At 27.2% G+C, this 12,781-nt stretch overlaps 1 long non-coding RNA gene across 1 annotated transcript in view; it reads left to right on the forward strand.

Moving 5' to 3' along the window:
- LOC129969488 (uncharacterized) overlaps window positions 1-12,170 on the forward strand; it is a 38,442-nt gene extending 26,272 nt beyond the window's left edge. The window contains exon 4 of the long non-coding RNA XR_008784522.1: window positions 11,865-12,170. This is a non-coding gene — a long non-coding RNA (uncharacterized LOC129969488). The remainder of the gene's footprint in view (window positions 1-11,864) is intronic.
- The last annotated feature ends 611 nt before the right edge of the window (window positions 12,171-12,781 follow it).

Consider the following 12,781-nt stretch of genomic DNA (forward strand, 5'->3'; position numbering starts at 1 on the left):
ATACCTGAACCAAATATAGTATCTATAATTGTGTTCCATAGAAATTTGGCCCATACATATTTTAGACAGTGGAAATATGCATTTCGGGAATAGAATTCTGAAATTTTAATTAATTGAAATTAGAGGGAAATTTTGAATTGTTTTAACTATAATTTGCAAAACTCTTGCAGCAAAAAAACAATTTTTACATAACCGAATAATATTCTTATTAATCATACCAATTTTTGTGCCTTATAATCTCTTTCTTTATATTAAATTTTTAAACAAAAATCTTTTAGCATATTAAGCATATTTGTGTTTCTTCTAAAAACTATACATTTAACTGCCAAATTAAAATTGACATCTTTATCACTGTTGCCACGAATATTTTGTAGCTATTTTTTTGATCAAATTACAGAGATTCGGTTTATTTTTCATTATTAAATAGGTTTCAATATAAGACTTACTATTACTAAAAGATTGAGATTGCACTCGAAATTGAGGTTTAACTTTAGAATAAAATAATGACCAAAATATTTTAGGACTATCAATGATTTCATTATTTTAGTCCTTGGGGAAATTCAGAGTACTGATTGGCACTTCTTCCTCATAATGGACAATAAAGTAGTCTAAAATCTAACATTTTTATTAAATATATTGAAATTTTCAAAACTTACTCAGTTTTAGTCACAAAAGAGTGAAACTTTTTAAAATCTAAAATGTTAGTGTCTAAAAACATTTTACTCACAAAACTCAGGATTTCTAAAAAAAATTAAAATTCGTTATTCATCAGAAAGTTTATTGACTCAAACTAAACAAAATATATATCCCTTTACAAGGGGAGGGTATGACGTTGAAAATTCAATTCGGGATGAGATTTAATATAATGGTAGTATACATTTAGAATGTTCATTCATGAAAATATTAAAGCACAACGATCAGTCAATTTCGAAAAAATGTCCATGAAACCTTCTATCTAGCTTATGTACTAATAATTTGTCACCGTTCCCGAGCTGCGAGTAGTATAGTGTTTAGGGCACTGGTAGGCATAAGAGCAATGGCGTAGCAATTCAGGAGACCCAGGTTCGATCCTGGGACAGCTTTTTTTCCTAATTTATTTTTAGTTAATTTAACAATTTATAAACAGTTTTAATTAATATGTTTTTCATTTTTTATGCAAAAATAAATATTTATTCTCCTAATTCTTGGATAATAATTTAATTTTTAGAAGAAAAATAATTATGAATATGAATGCATTTTTTAAATATTCAAATTTTTTTTAATTAAATTAACATTTTAAAGATGGTTTCAATTAATATGATACTAATCTTTATATAGAAAAATAAATGTATTAATTAAATTAAATTAATGTAATTAAAAAAATTAAGATATAAACGCTTTTTTTAAAAAATTATTTCAATAAAATTACAGACAGTTTTAATTAATTTGTAAATCTTTTATCAATCAAAAATAAATTTTTTTCAATAAATCTCCCTCAAAAATAAATAATAATTGACTTAATATTTGGATTATAATTTTATTTTTAAACAGGAAAAATAATTACATATATAACTTAAATGATAATAAATGTTAATTAAATTATTGACATTATAAATAAATTCATTAATTTTTTTATTACATACAAGAAACAAAATGGTAATCATCTTAAAGCATTTCATACAAGTTAGATATATTTTGACATCCTTCGAAATTCAAAAATAATGATTATCCACAAGAGAAACCTTAAAGGAATCGATAAAAAAACAAATATCATTGACCTTCAAAGAATATTTGTTTCTCTTCAGAAAATCGGCCAGCGCACAAAGCATATCGTATGTTACAAAAAATTTTGAACCATTTGCCTATGCATTACATAAATTAACACCTGCTTTCTACTTTTTCTATTTGGTTATTAACATTTTGAATGTTTGCCGATATAATTTTATTTATTTCAACTGCTCTTTTTAATTCCCGAAAAAAATAGATATAAATATAGTTTCGTTGAGTCATAATAAATAATTTATCTTTATTAAAATCCAAAATTTTAAAACTTTTAATGATTTTAAGATAAAAAAATAGTTAATTTGAAACATTTTTATGCTTAAAATTAGATTTATAATTATTTTAACACTTGAAAATTAGATTATAGTAATAATTCAAGAACTATATACATGAACATAATTATTTTTCTTTTAAAAATAAATTATAACTTATGTATTAAAAGAAAATACATTAATTTTTGCATATAAAAATGGGTAACATATTAATTGAACCCATCTTTAAATTATTAATTTAATTTAAGTAATTCTGAATGTTTTAAAAAATGCATTCATACTTATTTTTCTTTTAAAAATTAAATTATAAGCCAAGAATTAGGAGAATAAATATTTATTTTTTGCATAAAAAATGAAAAACATATTAATTAAAATTGTTTATAAATTGTTAAATTAATTTGAAATATATTTTTTTTAAATTTGAGGACCATTTTCTCGAAATTGACGTGCCATTGCGCTTTAATATTTTCTTGAATGAACATTCTAAATGCATATTACCATTATACTGAATCTCATCCCGAACTGAATTTTCCACCTCGCGCCCTCTCCTTGTTAAGCCACTTTTTCTGTTAGATATATATACCTATTACTAACAGTTTAGAAATTAATTGATGGGTCCCAATTAGAGGAGATATCATGTATGCTTTACTTTATGTCGATGTCAGACTGTATGTTTCAACTTAAACACAAAATGTGTTTAAATATTTTGACTGGAAGATATTCGATAATCCGCCTTACAGCAATTTTTCCCTATCCGAATATCTTCCTGGGTATAAGGCGTTTACACACTGACGAAGTGAACGCAACAATGAATAATTGGCTACTATTATAGATGGTAGAATTCCATGAGGAAGGTATCCAAAATACTAGTTGTTCATTACGATAAATACTTAAACTGAAAAGTAAATTATGTAGAAAAATTGTAATTTGCACGTAGCATAAGAAAATAAATACACTGTTTTGGTTTCTTTGTTTTTATTTCAAAAAGGAATTTACTTTCAATAAATAAAATTTTCTAGGATCGCATTCAAATTATTATTATTTAAAGTAATTGGAATTCATATAAATATTTTAGAAAATTTTCATCGTTCCTAAATTAGAATAAAGTCCATTTCCGGACATGTAAATAATTTATCTTTTTACATATTTGTAATAATTCTACTTAGAGAACAAATATTTTCTTTATATTCTTTATAAACTCGATTTATTCTAGGTATGTTTATTCTAGAAAGTAGCATTACTGTAAACGTAACATTAGAACGTAACATTCTCGTAAATTTGGAATATGGTTAATAGCCAAAAATTTCTAGAAACTTACGTGAATTTGTAATAAAGAAATTTCTTGAAGAATAACATGTTGTTTTTCAAAACAACTGATTAAGAAACTGGATTCTCATTAATTTCTCTCATGAATTACTTCATCGCTGAAGTTCGTACTTACAAGCAGTTTGCTTAGAAGGTTTTTAATTTGCCTGGATAAATATTATCGAAAGAAACAAGATAAATGTATATGCATGTCATTTATTGAATAAAAATTAATTCGAATTTATAGATGTTTTCATATTTGTTTTTAACATCATATTTATGATAGATAAGAACCTTTATTAAGAAAAGAGGCGATAAATATATTCTGTGTATGTGCATCACGATATTATTTGGATATCTTGTACGCACACAAGATATACTGTCATGTACACGAAAATAACATGTTTAAGCAATCAAAAGTGTTTTATACGATATTTTATACTGTCATGTACAAGAAAATAATATGAATTTAAACAATCAAAAGTGTTTTATACATTATTTTACTAGCTCTTATACATCTAAAATTAGATATTACACATGGCAATTTATTATTAACTAATTGTCTTTGAAAACCAATTGGTTCGCCGGAGATATTTGTTACATTTAATTTGTCTAAATATAACTTCATGTACATGATTTCGTCAAATTGTCAGTCACTTGAATCATATTATTTTAATTGTCTTGCATATGTTCACGATTAAGTACACGAACCTATTAATGGAGACCAATCCTATGACATCATGCAGCTATTAAAAACATGAATGTGCGATTCAACTATCAGCTAATTTTCAAAGGTATTTTATCTCCACTTTTTTAATTAGTCTTGTAAACTACAAGAAATTAAATAAAATCCTTTTTCTTTAGCTTTTAAGAGGGATAAGAAAATGACGTGATTAAATGCTTGATGAAACAATGAAGCAATAAATATTTCTTACGACAATGGAGTAGAGAAAAGATTCCTTCCTGAAACCCCTCATTGAGAATGATGATATTCAACCTGAAAAATGATTAAAAAAATATTGAATGATTTAATATTTTTTTCATTTCCAATTTTCGTCAATATAGGTTTCAAATCAGTATGTTAACGAAAAAAATTAACAAATTCTTTTATACTTTTTAAATAGTCTTGAATAATATCTAGTGTTAATGAATAAGTAATTGTTTATTTAATAATACTGGTTTTTCTGATTTTCATTTATATTCACTTGATACACCCCCATAATACTTTTAAATATAAATTGATTTAATCCATTAGTTTCTTTTCTGATTTTTTATGACTAATCTTTTTGTTAGTAAATATTTTTATTAATTTAATTGAACAATTAATTTATCGAGTTCAAATGTTAGTTTGGTTTAATATTTTTAATTTATCAGTTCAAGTGTTAAAATGGGTCATCATTACCGACACTATAAATCAGTTTCAAACAAGTTTCAAGAGAATTCCGTTTTATTGTTTAAACAATTGTTAGTTTATGTTCATATATTGTTTGCATTCTGAACTTATAAAGTTTAACTTTCATAACCGATTAGGTTTAAATGTTTCAAAATTTGAAATCTTGGAATTACAACATTCCATTGTTTCTAAGAAACAGACAGAGATATCTGAAAAGCTTAAAATAAACTTCTGAAATCGAACGCGGTGGAAGGATAGCCGTAGATTTTGCCAGGCAGGTGATTTTTCTAGGCCAGACAGTTACAACCGATATCTACTTTCTGGTAATTTTAGTTTTGTTGATAATGTGTAAGAGTAAATAATGTCTCGTATATGTTGAAGTAAGAAGAATTGTACTGAATTATCTGGTTAAACTCTATATTGAGGACTTTTAAACATCTTATTACTTCACATTTCTTCTCTGTAAAACGTTATTTTATAACGCACTAGTCACCGCTGGCGACCAACTAGTTCACTGGAGATACTTGTTACTTTCAATGACTGTTAAATCATTTAAATATAAATTCTTGTTTATGATTCTATCAAATTGTTAGGTATTAAAATTGTTTTGTTTTAAATACTGTGCATATGCTCTGTTCACTGTCTACATGAACCTATTAAACGGAAATAAATCCCATGGCATTAGAGTTATTAAAAACGTAAATGGGCTGTTCATCAGCAGTCAGGTTACAATTTCACTTTTTTTATTCGTCTAGTAAGCTATGGTTAAATAATGGAAAGAAAATTGTTTTTAGAACGGTTATATATTCGGTTAAATAATGGAAAGAAAATGACGCGATGAAACATTTGAAAAAAAAGAAAAAACCCTTTGAGGTCTTACGCCAAAAATGTAATGTATTGTTGAAAATTTGGTAAAATATATATATATATTTTTTAAAAAATTCCAAATTTTGGAGAAATTTGCACAATTATTTACATGCCATCATCTAAAAGGTCATTTTTAAAAAAATTGAAACGATCTAAGATTTATTTTTGTGCAATTTCTCGGAAAAACGAAAACATTGATATTCGAATTTCAAAAATATCGCTCCCAGGTGTACATTCTCATCCTTAGGTTTATATGTACCAATTTTGGTGATGTAGATTAAACGGTCTTCCAGTAGAGCGCCAAAACACATAAGTCCTATTTATTATAAGTAGAAATACATCTGGTTATATTTTAGAACTATTTCGAAAACAAAAATGCATTCGGTTATTAAATGACTGGGATTGATTTTATTTTATATTATTTTTAAAACTTGATTCTTCTATAACTCATTAGAAATGCAAATGGAATTGAAATTGTTAATGTTTTGCGTTCTGTGTTTAAACTTTAATATTTTTTCTTTTTTTTTCTATTATGCATTCAACCAACAGGGAAGTCTAGAGATTACAAGTTCGGGGATATTCTGTGGCAAAAAGAAACTGATAAACATGTATTCAATTGAATTTGTCTAATGTAAATAATTGAGCATGCTAATTGAAATATATATAGAGAGATATATATATTACAAAATAAAAGTGGAAATAAAAGTCCTACTTGAAGTGAGTTAATATTTGAAGATAACAATTAATGTTGGAGGGAAAAAACTTCTTACTTTCTCCCACACGAAATATAAAATATTGTAATTGTAAAAAAAATTCGAAACTCACATTTTGCCGAATCTTTAAGCTTTAGATAAACCTGACTTCGAAAAACACATTTTTCGAATTATGTCCTTTTATCTGTCTGTGACAAAGATAACCCAAAAATGCTTTGAGCTAGATAGATGAAATTTGGTATACAATCCTTACAGCAAATGTGTAGATTTCCATCAAATTTTGAGCAAAATCCTATCAGAGGAAATCCATCTGTCCGGTTTTTCAAATATGAGTTAACACGATTACTACAAAATGAAAAGAGCAAACTACAAACGAAAGTTAAAATTCCATGCATAATTTAATATCTATACAGTCGACACACATCAAATTTGAATAAAATCCAACAAGGGCAAGCTGGTCTGTCTATTCAAAAATACGTAAACGCTATAACATACACACACAAAAAAAAACGCAATTACTTCAATAAATTTAAACTTTTTACGTATTTTGTGACTACAGTTGTAATTCTGTGTCAAGTTTTGGTTTCATTCAATGAGAAAAACAGCGTATAAAACAGAAATTCGATTTTTAGACCGAATTCGTTTTGTGCGATTAACCTCATGCCAAGAATAAATCGCACAAAAACTCCCCAATAATAACTCGATAGATACAGTAAAAATACACTTCAAAGTTTAATATTTCATAACTATCATACGTCAATGCCTTGCAAGACGTTTTCTGCTTAACCCAAGGGTCACAGATTTTTGCACGGAGTGGGGGAACACACACACATTCGTCTTTATTATTATAAACAAAAGTTATGACGCATTAAAACATTCTGGTTTCACTTTGTTTAATTATGCATCTATCTATCTATAGATTTATAATTCATTGTCTCTCCATTTGTTTGAGGTTTATGCAATTCTACATCCCTTGGCAGAATTGAATTACATTTGGCGAACATGTTCCTTAATACTTAAAAGGAACAATTGCGCTTTTAAGTAGATAGGAGTTAAAATGGAGGTAAAAGGATTTTAATATTTTTCGATATAATTTGGAACATATCATTGCTCAAAAGTTATTTTAAAATCATCTGAAAATTTTAAAAGTTATCTTTTCAGTGACACTGATTTCATTTTAGTAGGACTATTTCTCTAATCTTAATCAATATTTCAAAATTAATTTCCATATTATTTGAAAACATTTTTTTTTTTTTGTTGAAATATTAAACATGATTTTCTGTATAATCGAATGTACCACCTTCTTCAGCAATGCTGAGTTGCTTTCTTTGGTCTTTTTCATTTTTTCTTTTATTTCATGGTATAAGCCCCTGTTAATAAGTGAGCGCAATAAGTTATCTTTAAATACCTTCTATCGTGCGCCAATTTTATAAGCAATTAATTTCATATTTTGCAATCAAAGCTATAGATTTTTTTATGTTCATTGTGTATGTTCAATTTATTTAGATCAATTAACTAATTAAATTTATTGCGAATAAATTACGATTACACGATAGTACACGATTTTGAAATTAATAGAATTGACCAGTTTATTGAGGCTTTGACATATTATTAGAAGAAGATGAAAAATAAATTTGAAATCTTTATATATTAATCTAAATTATCCTATTGACGGCAATCTTAGAGAAATAATAACGCGCGGATATTCATCAGCGAATGGAAATCGTAGAAAGAGAGTTTTGGGAATGCTTTCGCAGTTTTTATCATTTCAAAAAGAATTCTCCAAGGCCTTGATCAAAGTTCACAATTTTTTGCGAGGAAAAGTGCGAGTAGCACTTTCATTAGAAAGAATACAAGAAAACATAAAGATCCTTCTGCTTTTATTTTAATTATTATTTTTTTTTACCTTAAAGGTAATTCCTCCTTGGGGAGGGGAACCTCGAAATGAGGATGAGATGCTTCCGGCATGGTGGGTTGTACCGTGGCTGGTGATAACCACAGTTCCTGCCAGTGTTGCTGTGGCGCCGGTCCGGTCATTCAGTCTTATGGTTTAAATCGGCGTGCCTTCGTGGCGGGTCAGATAGTTGACTTACCTTAACGGTAAACTACCCTTTGTGGGCACACGAAAAGGTGGGGGTCTGGCTCTTCTCATTGATGACGGAACGTATTTCCTTAGGAACGGGTTGTACCATGGCTTGTGATGACCCTTAGGACTCAACCACAGTTCCCACCAGTGTTGCTGTCGTGGCGGTCCAGTTATTCAAGTTTTTTCGTGTGACTTCTGGCAGGTCGGAGTAGTCTGTTTGTGATTAACTTAAAGGTGAAATACTAAAAGCATACTAAATTATATAGTAAAAGTGTTTAATGAATGCTTCATTATCATAAATATTAAGGACATCTGAAGTCATTTCAACATTCGAATATTCTCGAATTCAACATAAACTGGCTCCACTGGCACAGAATCAAAACTGTAATTAAACTAATCAATTAACTAACGATTATTTTCCAAACAAATTGTAATTTGTTACTGGGAACGAGTGCACAAATGAAATTTCAAATTCTATCTGAAAAAAAGAAAATTTAATACCTTTTAGAATTCCATTTTTGACAAGATAAAATAAATCAAGTTAAATAAAAGTGTTTAAAATGTTGCGCAATACGAGATGTCTTGTCCCTAAGTTAAGACGAAAATGAATTTGGAAAGTTTCGATTTAATTTTATATTAAATCTACTGAATGTTGTATTCTTTCCTTTTTCTTATTTTTGGAGTGGGACGGATGTTGTATCACAATCCATAGATTGCAAAGCCTATCTTTCGTGGATATAGTCTCGTGAACGATAACGAATATCGTGATCGCACGTGAATTTCGATACTCGTGAGGAAAAGATAAAGAAACAAACGCTACAAAGTCAAACTGGAAATGTCTGTGTGAAAAATCTTTTATTTTTACTTCAATTTATTTGACTTGGCAACGTTTTTCACAAAAATATTCAATTGGATATTCATTATCTATTCATGTTTATATATAGCATAAGTAAATATAATGGATCAAAACTTTTGCAATTACTGAAGTAAACAAATTAAAATAAGTGAATGAAACTTTTCAATTTCTTATAATATTCTTAGGATTATTTCAGATTAATCATTATTAAAGTACATGATGGCATTGTTTTTGCCATCGATGGTAGCCTTTGTATGGTTATCTTTTTAAAACACATTTGTAAAAATTAAGACTTTTTTATTTTTAAACTGCAGAAACTTGTCCTTTCACGTCAAAACTATTAAAAGCCGTCACGACTTTGCCGTAAAAAAAATTAATCTCTCTCTCTCTCTCTCTCTCTTTTTTACTGTTGAAATTATAGAATATATATATATATATATATATATATATATATAGAGAGAGAGAGAGAGAGAGAGAGAGAAGATAATAAAGTAAAAATATACCACGTAAAATAACTAATATTGCACTATGGAAGTTAGTTACTGAATGGAATTCAAAGAATTTCTTATCATATAAAATAATTTAGTTATCTGAACTTGGCATTATAATTCAAACTCTTGGTTATTGTGCAATTTGTCCTATTCGAAACCATGCAAAATCTCGATTTATGTAAAAATTCGAATTAATACAGAATTTTAAAAATGAATACAAAAAGAGAAAATAATAATTTTTAAACTAAAAATGGCAATAATGATTTATTTTTAATATTTAATAATCTGTTTTTATACAAAATATAATTAAATATTAAAAATAATTATTTATATTAAATTATTATTAAAAATAATTCATCGCTATACAGTGCATCGCTAATTTAAGTAATCGCTAATTCAATACTGAAAAATTTCTTTTAAAATATTCATCATGAAAGAAATCAATTCATTTGATGTTTTTATTATTGATTTTTTTTATTAATTAGAGATTAATTTCCTTTAGATTAGTATTAATTATTAATTCCATATTATCGCTGCATATAATTTCACTTAAAGTAATTTATGATTATAGACTTTTTCATGAGATTCAATAAATAAAAGATATTTAGCATAAATATTAATAAAAAAAATCTTTCAGCCACCTGTTCATCGATCTTAATATGCTTGTAACATGTAAAACTAAAAGTGCTACAAAATCGTTAATCATTATATTTCCACCCTTGAAATTTGATGAGGGAAAATTTTTTATCATGCGAGCCAAAGTTATTAAAATTTCTTAAATTTGTTATTTTTATACCTCAAAGTCTCAATCATCACTTGTATTTGATGTCAAATTTCAAAATCAATAAAAATAGTTCACATTATTTTAATTTTAAATTTTAATTAGGTATATCAATGAGTTCGTCGATCCAGCTTTAAGTCATTTTTCAAGAATATCGCATGTTTCAGCATATTGAAATGTGCAGAAGAAAAATATATTAAAAATTAAATGACCGTGAGTTTCTTGGATAGGTTATGACTCAGCAAAATAAATTTTTAAAGAATATAAGCAAATTATTCATTAATTTGTTTCTTTTTTATGTAAGTTCAGAATCATAGATAAAATTTTTTTCTTAGCAGAAGCTGGTTAAATTCTCTCATTATTTCTATCCATGACTGAATAAATTTAATAATAATATCACCCCTGCTATTATTAATCAAATTCGATATATTAGACATCCGGCAATCGAAAATTTCGGAGCGCTATCTCTATACTATATATGTTGAGAAGGAGTGGGCATTTAGTCAATCGCGATCGACTGGTTGACCGCCAAAACATTTTGGGTGATCGCCTTTACTAAGACATATGAAGCCAATACTAAAATAAATATGTTTATAGAACACAACGAAAAATCTCAAAAATATTTCTCACGAGTTGTTTAAAAACGGACGTACAATAAGCGAAGAGAAATATTAGAATGGAATAACAAAACTTCACTCCGAATTTGAAAGTCGTTTTCAAGAATTTACTAGACTAAAATCAATCGTTACATTCATGTGTTACCCTTTGGCAATATTGATGTGGAACAAATACTGAAAATATAAATTATTTATTCTTTTTATTTCTTGAGGAAAACGAAGTTTTTCGCCTTCAAATGACAATTTTAAAAGCACGTAGTTCAGAACCTAAGAATAATTATTGGAAGAAGTAAAGCATCCTAATTTTTAAAAAAAGTTGCATATCCTTTAACATCGTCCTTTGGCTCTATCTACCTACGTGAATCTGCATTTTCAACGATGAATATAATTAAGATAACATATCGTTCCTGTCTCACAGATGACCATTTAGAATCCAGTGTAAGATTATCAGTTAGTAATTATATACTGAGATATTCAAGATTGGCAGACAGTATGGAAACTAAGTCTTCTACTAACTATAACTACGAGAACTAACTTTAGAAGGAAAAAAAAAAAGAGTTTATTTTGTAATGTATTTTGAATTGTTTCATATTAAATGCATCATTTGATATTATTATTATGTTTGTATCTTGCTATTATTATTATGTTTGTAGTTATATAGGTAAATACATATTCCATATTTATTATTAAGTTATAATAAATTTTATAGACCTTTTTTTTAGGTCACCACACCCTAGTCACTGGGTGGACCGCAATACCTTGAAAAAAATTAGAAGTAGTCCGTACCCTGGAAAAGTCTGCCCACCCCTGATGTTGGAGCATCAATAAATTTTGGATAAAATCTGTCAAACAAAGAATGTCAGTCAATCTACTTAGGCTTATGAGAACACAATGTGCCAAAGGAATGAAACTTAACACGAAATATTTACATTCAAAATTGTTGGTATGTAACAGTCTTACACTAAACAGGTCAAAGGATATTATTTCAAAATGTATAATTGACCCCAAACGTGCAAACTATAAAAAGAAGAAAGACTCCAATCAATATTTTGTTGTCTTTTTTTATGATATGAGCCTTTATTTTTTTTTCTGGAAGAAAAGAAAAATATGCTCGTATTTTTTTCTTCAAAAATATTTATCTCACTGATCAAATATAAATATTTCTTTTTGAAACCTACTGATTGAAAGTTATTGAGTGTGTTTCTTGCAACAGATAAAGAGATGCATATCAAGCATTTTGAAACTTTGAATTGCTTTTATCAACTGATTTCTCAAGGACAAGCAATCAGAAATTTCGAAAATGTGCTAAAATATAAGCATTTAACAAAACAAGAAAGGAATTCATTCTACATTTTAGAAGTATAAACTAATAAGTTTATGATTAACCAACATAAATTTATTTTTATTGCAACAGTTCTGAAAAATAACTATGTAGAATATTTTATTGATTAAAAAAAGATAAGAATATGCTGATAAATTATTTAATATCAGATTTTGAATTAATATAAATGTTATTAAAAAACGTCAGTCGGAATTTTGGAGAAAATTTTAATGAATATCACAACTCAGATCCCTCATCCAGTCCAGTGATTTTCAAAATCGGAGAGACATTGCGAAGAACAAATATTTCGTTTATAAT

Source organism: Argiope bruennichi, chromosome 5, assembly GCF_947563725.1.
Source record: "Argiope bruennichi chromosome 5, qqArgBrue1.1, whole genome shotgun sequence".
Lineage (NCBI taxonomy): Eukaryota > Metazoa > Arthropoda > Arachnida > Araneae > Araneidae > Argiope > Argiope bruennichi.